At 40.0% G+C, this 14584-nt stretch overlaps 1 protein-coding gene across 19 annotated transcripts in view; it reads left to right on the top strand.

The window, feature by feature from the left end:
• LOC6736860 (protein alan shepard) overlaps positions 1-14584 on the top strand; it is a 125540-nt gene that overhangs the window by 80710 nt on the left and 30246 nt on the right. The gene's annotated exons all lie outside the window — the stretch shown is intronic.

Here is a 14584-nt window from a genome sequence, read left to right as displayed (position 1 = left end):
CAAATTGTGGCAACAGTTGCGGCCAATACAATAACAATAAAAGAAAAAAATTTGGGCAAAGGGGCAAAAATAAGAAAATCCGAAGAAAATCAAGAACTAACCCTAGTCAGCAAAAAACCAACGCCCAAAGGCGGAAAAATTGCCTGGGGAAACTTTGTGTTGGAGGCAAGTAAAATCGAACAACAAAACTCACGGAATTACTTCGAAAATAGTTGGCAAAAACAACAACAGCGAATAATGAGCATTGAGCGATAAAACTCGATGCATGAAAAAGTGGGCGCAAAGTGGGTGTGGCTGCAGAAGAAAACAGCAGGGAAATGCAAAAATGGCGAGCAGCAAACTCGACTTGGAGAATAAATCGTAGATTGAAGTGGTTAAAGTACCGAGGGCTATTAGATAGAAGACCCGAAGAAAACCGGCAAATAACTAAGGGAGATCTTGAAGAAACTTTTTTGGGGGTTCAATTTGCAAGACAAAAAGGGTTGGGGCGGCGGCAAATTTGGTGGCGATGGCGACAGCTGAAATCAAAAGACGAAAACCCTACAAGTTGTAACCGCAAAATGGGTAAGAAAATGGCTGTGCACTGAAAGCAGCTCCCCTTCTCCTTGAAATTGCTTAGCAAAGGCGATCGATTTTTAAGTTACTTTAATTTTAGGGGATTTTCAAATAAAATTATTAGTATATTCATCAGCGAAATCCTATTTATCCCATTAAAATATGTTATGAATTCAGTGAGGGAAAGCAAGTGAATAGTTTCGAAGCCATTTTCATAGCCATTGTACAATTGCGGACCGATTAGCCGCAGGACTCATTTTGCTGCAGTGGCAAACATGAAATTAATTATCATCATAAAATTATGCACAGGATAATGGCCACGCCCACCAGCAGTTAGACCTGCCCCCTTTTAACATACACCATCCCCGCATGGCTAAACTCCCCGCAAAAGCTTACCAGAATAGCTGAGAGAAAATTATTCGAGAAAAGTTTCCCTTGGAGTGCGTAATAAATGTTTACGCAAATTGGGCAACAGTCGTAAGGGGGAAAATGGGGGGTATTTCAAGTGTGTGTTTGTGTCCCGGGGATACTGGCTGCCGGGTGAGAGGGGAAGGTGCTGAAGTTCCTGCCCCAAAGTGTGGCAACATCAAGCTCCTCTTTTTCGAACAGTTAACTAGACAAAATAATAGTTGATAATAATAGTTGCAAGGAGTTTGCCTGCAAAAGTGCAATGGTGAGAAAAAGAAAAGTGGGCGGCGGTGTGTGTGCCGGGAAAAACTTTTTCCAAATGCACCAGGAGAGCCCTTGAAATGTCAAGGGAAAACTGCAATGGAAACACTTCAACTTCAACATAGGAGCAAATGAGAATGGGGACTGCACGTGAAGTCAGAGGAAGAATGATAATAATTTATGTGGAAATTGGAAAAAACGAACAGAAAAGTTAAGAAAGCCGAAAAGCTCTCTATTCTTCACTAATTTGGAAAATTACACCATTCATTTAAGCAATTTCAAGTACTCTTTTCGGTGTATGAGTACGTAAAAATAATTTTTTACCGCAGCTTGAAAATGTTCGGTTTTTGAAAAATTGTTGGACTTACAGCTTTTAAATTATATTGCAAACTTATAGCAAGTAATCCTTCTTATTTTTCTTCCTATATTCTTCAAACTTCCGTAAGTGGCTCTTTTTTTTATTCTAATCAGCTTGTCAAACAGGAGCTTTTCTTTTAAATTTCTTTTTTCATCTCTGCCTCTTTCCCATCTATCGCTTCACTTCACAGCTTCATTAACTTTGGCTCTAATAATTCACACCTATGCCTCGTAACAACCTGCCCCGCACGTCCCCTCTTTCCCATCTGCTGCTCATTAAAACGCAGCCAAATGAAAATTTCTACTTTTTTATTGTTCTTTTTTGATAGTTTTTTTTCTTGGCATAGGAAAAACGAAAAAGCTGCCTGTTTTAATGTTATATCTATTTTAATTGCAAAATGCCACCCAAACTTCGCGGTAATGGAGTCTTTCCTCCTGAGTTTACTTGGGTTTTTTGGAATGGTTTCGGTGCCGACTCCTTGCCATAATTAAACTGCCATTTGGCACGTACGCGGACTTAATGATATTTACAGCAAAAACTCTGGAACACCAGCTACAGCGAAAATAACAGTGAAAAAATAGGAGCCAGGAGCAAGGACATGGCAAAAAAAAGCTGCTGACACGTCGCGAAGTCCTGAACCTCCAGTCTGTCACTTCTGGATTCCTGTGCAGTTCCGCCTCCTTTTCGAATCCATGTCCTGCTGCCGCCTTCTTTTGGCGTTTTGCTCGTTTTCTGTCTGACATTAGCTGTGTTGCCAAAACATATTTTGGTACCCTCTCGTTGGGGAAAACTTTTTGGGAGCATATTTCTTTTAAACCTTGAAAATCGGAAAAAAGCTAAATTTAATATGAAAAGTAGTTATAAATCGATTTAATCTACTGAGAACGTAAAAATTTGTGTTTTAGTTTATAATCATAAAAATTAAAATATTAAAAAACTTTTATACGAAATATTTACCAATATTCACGGAGGGTGATGTTCAAAGTCTTCTCGCCTTAACTTAAATTTTTTATAACCCTTTTGTGCCATCATAGCTTTGTATGCTATTTTAGTTAAATTTATTTTTCAAATTTTAGTTTTTCTACGAATAATTTGCCTAGTCTGCGGCGTTCCTCTTATTTCCGGTTCCGCTTCTTCTAGTTCGCCAGCCTTATTTTTTTCTTTTTCCTCTTGGTATGAAAACCCAACGGAAAAATTAAGAAATTCCTGTAGGATAATTGCTTGGCATACGTGCTGGAATGTGCACTCCTCTTGTATCTCACTCTATCTTCAAAGTCCTCAAAGTTTCTCCTCCTATTTCCCATTTTCTCTCCTTTTTTTTTGGCAATCTTCCTTTACTTTTTAATTCGTCGCAAATATTTTTGCACATAATATTCAAGTTGCGTGCTTTGGATAAACTTTTTTCATGCTATTCTTCACACAAACTTGCCACTTCTTCCCACCCATTCTTCAGACTCTGTCTTCTATTAATTTTTTCAAATTTCCTTGTTTTTTTTTAACTCCTCAACTTAAAGTTCAAGTTTTTCGGAAGTTCTTCAAGTTTTGCGCCAGGTGTAAAAACAGCCTAGAGGTAAGGGAGCTACAAAAAACAGTGGGAAAGGGGGAATGGAAAATTTGGTGAGAAAGAGGCGGCCTAAGGAACTTTAGACCACGCTTGGTTGCATTTCCACTCGCACACTTGCAAAACAACACATGTGAGGCAACCCCAGACAGAGTTGCCAACTTTTTCTGAGGGTTCTCCTTGTGTCCTGCGGGTTTTTTGGTGGGGATAAAGTGGCAGAAGTGGGGGAAACGGCTCGAGGTGGAATGGAGAATGAGGACTTACTGCGGTTTGCTCTCTCAACTGAACACGATTTTTGAATTAATGCATAAAATGCAAGCTCTTCCTGCACTCCTTTCTCCCCAATTTCTTCTACTACTTCCGGTTCTGTCTTCTCCTTCTTCTTGCCGGCAGGACATCCTTTTTGTTAGTATTTGTAACATTTTCAGTGTTGCAAGCCAAATTGAAGTTTAATGTCTGGAGTTTTATTGTTTTTTTGAAGTGCGGTAAGTGGTTGAAGTTGTTTTGCGAGTTTCTTAAATTACAAATGTATTAAATTTTATAAATATATGGCAACTGCGTTTAGCTGGTGTTCAATTGAATTGTGAGTTTTGAAAGAAAATTCTTTAGCCTGAAAATCCCTTTGCCTTCAACGCCACATCTTTCTCTTCTCAGAAATATCTTATAAGCCAGGTGCAGCTTTCCTTTATAATTCCGTCACATATCAATTTTGATCAACTCCACTTGCAATTTCCTTAGTCTTTCCACCGACGACATTTTGCATTGGGGTGTGAAAATTTTCATATTTCTCAAGACGTTGTGTCTGCTTTTGATGCTTTTTAACCCGCTTCTGCTGTATTTTTCATTCCACTTCAATTATCATTATAGTTCACAATCAGCTGCCAAACGCGTTTATACTTGAGCCCCTCCCGCCCCCCAATCATGCGTCTCGTTTTCAATTTTCTCAATTCCCCAATCGATGGCAGCTTTTCTCTCTTCCGTAGCCGGGGAAATTCAAAACAAGCTGAACGCAGATGGAAAATAGTCGAGGAAACTCAAGAAACGTGAAATGAAGACATATTCAATTATGCCAGTTCCGGGGACCGAAAGGGGGAAAAGCCCGGGGAAAATAAGGGGGGTGGGACATAGTGGGTGAGGGCTTGGGTTGGGGGTTTGGGGTGCCAAGAGAATTGGCAGCGGAGCACAGAGCGCACTTCATCAAACGAAGTGTCAACAAAGTTAAACGAGAAACTGCAGCGACAACAGCAGCAACAATGGTAATACCCATGGCACACGCAATCCTTCCCGGAATTCTTTCCACCTCCAGGCCCCCAAAATCAGCTCCCTCCTGGTTTTCTGCTCCGGGTGTGCAACAAAACATAATTCCCAAACAAATATGAATGTCAAACGTGACTGAAATGCAAATGAAAAAGAAACTGGAAATAATCCCAAAAAAAGGTGAAGAATCGGTAGGTTTTTGCAATAGAAAATTCTGTAAAAGTAAAATGTAGTATACTAAAGATATAACTAAAATTCAGCAAATATTATTATATTTAAGTAAAAAATTATATCTAGGTAAAAGACTTGCAAATCCTTGTTATGTTGAAGGTTTTAGGAACTTCTTCCATTAAAAAATTCCTAAAACAAAGTTACAAAAATGCTAGGGTAAAGTGAGAAACAAATATGATTTCCTCTTCAAATTTGTTATGTTGGAAATCCCATTGTGACTTATTTCTGGAGTTCTTTTCAACACTTTTTAGGCCCTGCATTGCATGCAACGTTGCGTTTTTTGTGCACCTGAAGAGTGACCAGCACCTCAGCAACCCGCCTCTTGCACCATCCATTGTCGCAGTGATTTCATTTATGCAACCGCACAGAATTTGGGGATTGAAATCTCCGTTGTGTTGCACCTTTCAAGGGGTCTCAACACGTTGACCGTAAAAGTTTCCGAGTTGTTGGGCTTCATTAATATTCCATGACTTTTGCGTGGGATTCGTTTATTTTGCTAGTCTCTTGTTTGCTTGGCGCTCCTCTTCTTTTCCTAGGCTTTTGGCCAAAAGTTTTTGGGGTTTTCTGATCTGTTTTTGTTTTTGGTTTTTTTTTTTTTGGCAGCTTGTGTGCGCCATGAATTGTTAATATTTATGTGCGACACTATCAATCATCAATCTCTGTCCATGAATTTGCGACCTGCTGCTGCCAGTGGCACAGCCTATCCATCAATATTTGCATTTCTATCTGAGTGGAATAGGGAACTTCAACGAAGTTTACACGTTTCTTGCTCTTTTTTTGTTGTTTTTGGATGCGAAATTGGAGCAAGTTGTTCACCCCACTGCGAAAAGCCTTTGTTTGTGGTTTTTGTTTTGGGATTTTTGTGTTCCGAAGATTTTTTGAGGGATACTATCATTTTTTTTTGACAAATTGTTGGATTTTTCTCATGGAGTACGAGTGTTATAAATGAACCGAATACGATTTCTTGAAAGATGCCAATTACGTTAGAGCAAAGTCAAAAAGATTGTTATCCAATAGATGGATGGATTGAAAGTGATATGGAAAAGTGTGGGTGTAGATTAAAGAGGGAATCGATATTCATGTCTGGAAATACAATAAGCAATCTGTACGGATTGCTTTCACACCAATAAAACCATTTTTGGAAAAGTGTTTTTCAGTTCCATGGAATGCTTTTCTACTTTAATGACAATTAATGCCACTCACCTGAAAGTTTCTGTGAAATCACATTAAAAAAAGCCAATAATTTGTTGACTAACAAGGGTAAGTCTGTCAGAAGACGGCGCTCAAAGTTCAATTCGATTTAAAAACTTGGTTAAAACTTGTCACTTAGAGCTTACTTGATTTGGGTGTGTTGAAAGGATTTGGAACTCGGGGGATTCCAGTGATAATAATGTCACAGGCCCTTCAATATGATCCCTTTGTTTCCAAACAATTGTTATCACCAATCGGCTCACCTTTTACTTATTCTGTTCTCTCTCTCTATTTTTTGCAGGTAAGTTTCAAAAGAATTTTTATGAGGTAAACAAGAAAAAAGAACGCCAAGAAAGAGGTAAGTTGGGGGTTTAAAAAAAAGCCCAGTTGGGGATAGGCCGCCGCCACTTGCTCCCTTTTGTCCTGCTGCAATTTGCTGTTTAATTATTCAACGAGGATTTGTATCCTTTAACTATAGAGGGGACGCACTCCTACTCTCTCCCTCTCTCGCTTCCCTTTAGGAAAGCCAAAAGTTAAAGCCCCGCCCACTGGAAAAAAGGGGGCAGACAAAGCTCAAATCACTTTGTTTGCCCTGCACTTAGGCCACGCTGCCACACGGCTATAATCGGCTCAAAGTTAACTAACACAAAAAAAAAAAGAGAAAAAAGTCGAGTCGAGACGAGAATGGGTGGAAAAATGCTTCTGCTCGGTGTTTCCCACCCACTTGTCGCACATTTTAATTGGCAATTTGGTGGAGGCTGTCAGCAGGAGACGAGGCGGGCTCGGCTGGCAGGATCAGTGGAAGGACTCCGAGAAGAGGAGCAGGAGCAGCAGCCGGAGTAGCAGCTCCTGTGTAACACAATAAGCCGCGACATGTCCCAGAACCTCCAACCCACGACATGTGAGCATAAACAAACAGTTTACGCCCCACCACCCAACAGTTTTCCATCCAAAAATCCCCATCCGCCCCCTCAGCCCCACCACGCACGCTGGTAAAGCGAAAATTGACACTTTTAACAAGTCGAAGGAAAAAAAAACGTCGCCTGTCGAGAGTTTAACCCGAAAAAGGCAGCAAAAAATTGGCAAGGAAATGGGGAGGAAAGCTCGAAAAATGGCAGGACGAGAAAAACGAACAAGCCAGTCGGGAAGATGAAAGCCAAGTGACAGCGGGGGGTAGCTGGGAAAGCGAAGAAAAGTGGGCGGAAGGCGCCTAATACTGTGTGATTCGTTAAGTGGCATTCCCGTTAGTCAAAAGGCCAAAGCCCGCGCTATAAAGCCAACACCCCGCCCCCCCTTTTTAGCCACTCAACCATGTTTCCTCATGGACATGGCCAATTTACGCGTTGATAAACTTTTATTTTTTGTTCCTTGTCGACGCTTTTGTTGCTCTGAGGCTTGTTTAGAAATTAGAAAAGTTGGGATAACAACAGGCGGTACAGCGGCTAATGTCAATAATTTTAAAAGACAGCCCACACACCAGCACTCTTCGTTTTTATTGGATTTTTGGTTTAGATCTGAATTGGCAAAGTTTTTACACTTTTTGGCATTCTATAAATAAATACCTGTATATCAAAATTATAGCTTCAATTCAAACCGATAGCTTTCATTGTGTTTTATAAAAGATTTTTAGATTCTTCATTGGTTTATCTATAATGAAACTGGTTATAATATCAAAGAGAATAGTTTTCCTTGACTAATGTAGTAACAACTTGTTTAACTGATATACTAAATAGCTATCTTAACTTTAAGATATTCCCCCCAGACATTGTTTCATGTTTTATTTTCGTAATTGTAGTGAAATTTAAGCTGAGTAGAATGCAATTTTTTTGTAAATCGACCCGCACACCGAATGCCATAGTGAAAATGTGTGTGTGTGGGTGAGGCACATGAAGAATGGCATTAGCGAAATCACGTGGGTGGCTGAGAAATATTCGCAGATGGGGTGGTGTGGATATTCGTGGTGCTATGTGTGGTTCATATATGTATGGGGGTGTCTAGTATCGGGTCTTTCGGTCACCCAACGGATGTTCATAAATCACTTTTTCCCTCCTCTGCCGCTGCTGCTTGTGTTGCGCTTTTAATGTTTGCCCAGTGATCAAATTCAGATTTGCTGTCAACCGAAACTGGGCTCCATAGCAGACCTGACCGCCGCGCTTTTCACCATCCCCCGATCAATGAACACCCACACCTAGCCTCAAGTTACACACACACTGGCACAGCGGTGGCCCCACTACACGCAGAAAAAAGCATAGTCATTTGGAGTATTTATAGTGGTTTAAAGTATAGAAAACAACCAATACGTATTTAGAAGAAATATTTTCCTTAGGCATCCAAATCATAGGTTTTAAGCATTTGATAACAAGATGTTTTTCCTGTACTGTAAAAATCGCATGTGAGAGAAGTGGGTGTGGAAATCGGTATATCGCTTTACATTGAATTACGCTTGACTGATGACTGCCATTTCGGTTCCTTTCTTGCCTCTCGCTTCCTCCTTTGGTGTCCTGGTAGTCCTGGTGTCCAGTGGAAGTCATGTAACGATTGCCCCCGCGTTCCACACACACACACCCTCAAGCCTTGGGGCGCACTTAATGTTCATTAAATTTATGAAAATTTCAGCAATGATTTATGATTCTTTTGGGGGCAGTTGGCTTCCCGCTTTTCCGCTCGTTCTCTCCCTTTCTGTCCGCTGGAGAATCGTTTTAATGAGCTTTGAAGTCGATGTGAGCTCGATTTAATGGTATTTCTAGGGATTTTTTTTTTACATTTTTCCTGGGTGTCGTTTGAGTAGATAAAAGCGTTTCTTGATTGAATTAGTTAGAGCGGATTTTAATATCGTGTGTGGAGTGATAGCAGTATTTCCATTGAACATATTCATTTGAAATGGATTTTAGGGATTAAAAGTATATAGAAGTAAAGTACTTTTAATGAAATCTTATCGATTCATGCATAATAAGTGCAATTTTGAGGATAAACGCTCCGTTCCAATGTTCTGTAGCCCATTGTGTTGACTTCCGTCCACCAACTGCTCTCACTCCATTAGGATTCATCTGCAGTTGGGAACCCATTCCCCCAAAGATAACTCCCTTAACGGTGGGTTGAGCACGCACCAAATTAACCTGAACATTGAATGCTTTCGTTGGAACACCCATCCCAACCATTAAGATATCAATTTTATGCATGCCCACAGCTCGAGACTCGGACAAATCCTCGGCTCAGTTGACCAATTTCGCTCATACATTGAAATTATATATTACCGATTACATAGAATCCATGGCGGATGGGTGGGTTGTGCAGTAAGTGCGGGGTTTTCGGGGGTCGGCTGTCTAATTTAGTCCGAGACATGACTTCAAATGTCAACCAATTGTTGGACCCCCTCCACACTCCGTCCAGCAGTTAATGTCCATTATGGATGGCTGTCCATTAATGCTCATGTTTTCATGGTTATGTTTGTCATTAAAATGGACAACACGCACACAGAGACACAAAACACACACACACGCACACGCATCCAACAGGATGTCACAAACACATGGGCAGCTGCGAGAAACAATGACCTCGCAATCGTGGTGAAGTTAGTCAAAAGTGGGAGCAAAGTGCACTTAAAGCTATCCTGAGGTCTAAAAATAATATTTTAGTCAAATTCATTGATTTCTAGAAAAGACTAAGCGCTGCTTTCTTCTTCGTTATTCTAACCTTGCAGTGCAAATCCTCTGCCATCACTGCATAACTAAACTAATTTCCATCTCCTGCATAACCTTGAAATGGCTGGCCACACCAACCAGCTTAAATCCCCAGATTTCCTCACATTTCAGTGGCTTTTAGCCCCCCTTTTGTGGGGTTTTCCCACACTGCAGCGGATGCACTTAATGCAATTCCGCTTATTTCTTAGCAATTCCGGTATTTTATTCACATTTTGCACTTGAACATCACTAGCACACACACACACACACCACGCACCAGCCCCCGTCTGACATTTTGGGGCGTGGTACCAAGGAGATTCTAAGAGGGATTATGAAATGGAATTTGTGGATGGATGGCTTGCTTTAAAACTGAGAAGTACGCCACTGTTCTCATTTCAGCTATGCCGAATTTTCTGCTTTGCATATTTTGCCGTGACTTGCCAAGCAAGGTTGCTCCCCATTTTTTACGCTGGAAAATGTTCGCCTAGAGTCGGGATAATGAGATTATGATGGATACATTCCTGCTCGGCTCCGTCTTAAGGTGGCTTAGTGCTTTTGCGAGAGATGTGAGGTTGGTGGAGAAGGGCGGGGGCTTTTGTGAAAAGCCGGCTGGAAAAGCCCTTCGGATTGCCTGCTTAATGGCCAAGTATTACCGCAGGATTGTCCTGGCAAATTCAAAGTTCACAAAGTCAGCTGAACTGAAGTCAAGGCTGAGAACTCAACTTTATTTCATGATTCTGCCAACCCTTTTTCGCATTTTATCTTCTCATTGTCAACGCCTACAATTTGCTCCGTAATTTCCCATTAATGGCGGTAAATCTGTTTACCCTCAGCATGTTTATCTAAAGTTCGCTCTTATCACACATTTCCTAAAAATAAACCGAACGCAAACAGAAATCCATAATCGATAAGAGACGCCCACCAAAAACTAACTTGTTGCTCACATTTACTTAGTAACTTTTTCCATTTAATGTGTTAAAATTAACCGATTTCCCTTGGCGCAAGAGAAAATGTTTATTTTTAGACAATTGGTAATAACAATGACGTCTTTTGATCAAGAGTGAAAAATCTCTAGATGTTTGGGCTTCATTTAGATATTGGTCCCAATGGACCATCAGTTGTAGACCATTTTTCAAAACCCATGCAAATTAATTCAAAAATTGATCTAAAAAATTCTAGGATCGGCAGCAAGAAATTCAGAATTCGCTAATTTGGAAAACGAAGAAATGTATTAACGTTCTTGAATGTATAATAAATTATAAATTATTTGGAATTTCCGCCAAATGTTTTTCTTACAATAACTGAGAATATTTGATTCATATTTGTTCCATCTGCCCCACAGTGAATGGTAGAGAACCCCCAATTGATGGGGAAAAAGAAGAGTGGGTGCTGATAAATATGGCTTCGCAAATACGAGCTTGGTCATTAACGTTAAAGCTTTTATCGTGCACTTCCACCAGCCTACACACACGGTCTCTCTTTTCCCATCCTCGATGCCCCATCCCGAACTCCAATTTTTTTTTCGCACATGTTTACTTATTTATTTCGATACACATTTATATTTATTTCCTGCTGCGATTATTTTTGCGCTGCTGCTGCGGCGTTGACAACAACAATTGCCAGCGATTGACAGGCGACATGCAATAAAAATGTTTGCCCAACACAGCGGAGGTCACGTTAATAGTGCTAGTCACTAAAAACCTAAAATTATATTCGGCTGTCTTACAATTCTGAAGTCAGGATAGAAACTAATCGTTTTGGGATCAGTTCCACTAAAAACCTTATGTGCTGCCATAATGTTCCCGTATGCATATCAGAAATATCGATAATAGTTTATATGCATTTTAAACCATATGTTTATGTGATATACCCATATATCACTGATTCCATTGTTCGTGGTGCGGGTATTTATCTTGAAAAATACTCAAAGAGACATTTGCATTGGAGATCCTTTTTAATCAACATATTGTTTCCACATGCCAAAAGACGACTAATTTAGCTTTATAACGGCCAATGATTGTAACTTGTTTATATGAATGTACCATTATTTTTACCACCGCTATTTGCGTGTTTTAGTGCGTGTTAGTGGGTGTTGTGGATTCTGTGGAACGAGGGGTGGTGATTTGAGTGGATGTGGGCTGTTTGGGGCTTAGTGTTTAGTCCGTTTTCGATGGTCAATCGGTCAGTCAGCGACAAAGTGCCGCAAAGTGGTGGCTCGTTGATGCTGCTGACGTCTCTGTCATGGCCAACGTCGCTGCCAGCGCAGATGTCGACGTCGCTGGCAAGAAAATAGGGAATGAAAGAAAGGGGAGTCAGTAAGAGAGAGCCCAAAAGTAGTTGGACTGATAAGAAAAACGAACGTGTATGATGAATAAACCATAAATGCGAGGAGGAAACAATAAGAATGGCTGAGAAAAAGGCCAAATAATGAGCATTTAATTTCTTGACGACCCGCAAACGAATGTTAATGAAAATGGAATGAAACGAGGCAGAAGCAGTAAATGCACCCCATAAGAAATACACTGAGAAGAATTGATTCATCGGCCAAAAAAATCTACAAATAAATTTACAATTGCTACGAAATCACACAACTAACGTTTTGTTCTGAAAATGTATGCATACATACATATAATAACTTTGCTTGAACTATCAATTTATTACAGTGTATAATCAAACAAGATGCGATAAAATAAGAGAATAGCAATGTCAATGTAAATGGCAAGGGGAATCGGTGATGGTAAACGGAGAACGGGAGGTAAAGGATGGCAGTAAAAGTTGGACCCATGGAAAACTAGAAACGCACGAGAGCAACAGTCCGATAACAACAAAAAAAGGCAGAAAAAACACAACAAAGTCCAACTCGCATAACAGTTGAACAAACAGTAAATGCTATTAGAACTAGAAGAAGAAGAAGCAGCACAGAAGATGCTGCCTGCGTCACTGGCTAGAAGGAGATAGATATAGAGGGAGGATGCCTCTGCCGGCGTCGCTGCTATTACTGTAATCGCGACGCCGTTGATAATGTATTTAATATTAACAATTGCGGTCATCACAATAGTACTCTAAACAAAGAATATTGCCGAAAATGTATTAGTTATTAACAACGTTAACGCGAATAATAATGGTTATTCACAAGTTACATACCTTGCATAAATCACGTTGATTGCCTCCTATTTTTGACACTCGTGTCATGTAATCTGCTATTCTATTATTGTGCCCGCAGCTGTGCGTACCTATCCCATATGAGTGTATTTTTTTGCCGCATTCACACCCCGCTGCTTCTATGTACGTTGACGTTGACGTCGACTGCGAGACGTAGAGCAACCAGCATGAAAATGCAGGAGGGGCGGAAGAGTAGGAGGGGAGATGCCGCAAGCCGATAAAAAGGCAGGCAAAGTCGCAATTTTCCTCAACACACACACACGGATGAGTGTGTGGGTGCCTTTTCCATATGGGCGCATTTATACGCGTTCGTTTTCAATTGAAAATTCCCCCCGGCTATCGCCTTCTCGTTCTATAATATTGTTTCTCTCTCTGTTTCGTTTGTTTTGCTATTATCATGGTTGTTCCCTCATCTTCCACGAATCCCTTCGCCCCTCTCCCAATCTTCTTAACCCACATACACGATTTTCTTTTTTGCCAACGCATTTTGCTTTTTATCAGCTGATATTCGCACTCCCCCTCCTTAACGCGAATAAAATGTAAGCCATAAAATTGCTATTCTCCATTGAAATTGCTTTCTTTAACTCGTTTCTTTTGTTTCATTGGCGTCTTTTGCATATCTTTATCGAATGCTTTTTGCCTGATTTGATGCTTTGTTAGACGTTCATATTGTAAATTTGAATGAAAAGACGAAATATTACATTGATGATTCACGGATGGAGGTGAATTGGGTAATGCTTTATGAATTTTGAGAAATATGGCATAGGATTTAAAACCAAACTCAGAAATCTTTCATAAATGTTATTTATATAAACATAAATATGGCATCTACATTTTTCCTAGAACACAATAGATCCGGTCACTTGCAATTACCTCAATGGGAATTCCTCCTCTGTGTTCTTTTCCAATTTATCAATTAAGTAATTGTCAATCAATCAGTAGAAGCATTCTCAAAAAGTCAAAGATTCATTCGCGGTGAGTTATGGGCAATTCCACTATGAACGAACATCCCCTCTATAAACAGGTTTTTGTCTAAAACTTCGTGAGCAATGTTAAATTGTTCACTATTATAAAAAGTGGGTTAGCCAAAAGTTTAAGGCGAACAAGGGGATTCCTTCAACTCGACATTCATTTTTACCATTTTTATTTGTCTTTTTGGACCACTCTCAAGCTGTGGCTTTATAATAAATTGTGGAAAATGAGTGATTCAAGGCAGACAGGTGGTCATAATAATATTTTTTTTTAATGTTTTTCGTGGTGCGATGGTGCCAATTTAATAGTTTTTCACTCATCGCTTGTGTTTCCTCCACGGCTGATGATTTATTTTTACGAGCAAACAAACAAAATTCGGCCCAAAAGCCGCCAAAATATGAGAGGGAGACAGAAATTGACGACCTGGTGACTTTTGTGTTGGGGGGTGGTGGAAAATTCGGGACCGGGCTAATAGAAGACAGTGGATGCCAGACAGCCGCAGTGCTCAATTTTTTTCTCACGGTGCCAAAAAGGCAAAAGAAAACCACTTGTTAAAAACTACTTATATCCACTGTGAATAATCAGTAAAGTGGGTCATAAAAATATGGTTTTTATAAAGTTTGGTTGTATTTTGTATGCCTTTCTTAATATTTGTTATGTAAAATGAGCGATCAATGTAAATATGTACCTTTGTGAAATTGGCACTTTAGGTAATCTTATTTTAACGTCTCTAATTACAATCATTTTACTGTACCTAAGTTTTTTTTTGCAAACTTTGTAAATGAGAAAAAATTTGTGAGTACCAAAATTGGCAAAACAAGTGAGAGAGCCAAACGCGCCCGTCGAATGATGAATGAAGTAATATATTTGCCACAAGCTTGATTTCTGCTCCACTGTGCGAATTTTTGTGTGTGTTTCTTCTGCTTCTTCTCGCGTTTTTTTGGGTGG

This window comes from Drosophila simulans, chromosome 3L (assembly GCF_016746395.2).
Source record: "Drosophila simulans strain w501 chromosome 3L, Prin_Dsim_3.1, whole genome shotgun sequence".
Taxonomy (NCBI): domain Eukaryota; kingdom Metazoa; phylum Arthropoda; class Insecta; order Diptera; family Drosophilidae; genus Drosophila; species Drosophila simulans.
The sequence above is the reverse complement of the archived record's forward strand: the minus strand, read 5'-3'. Positions and strand labels throughout refer to the sequence as shown.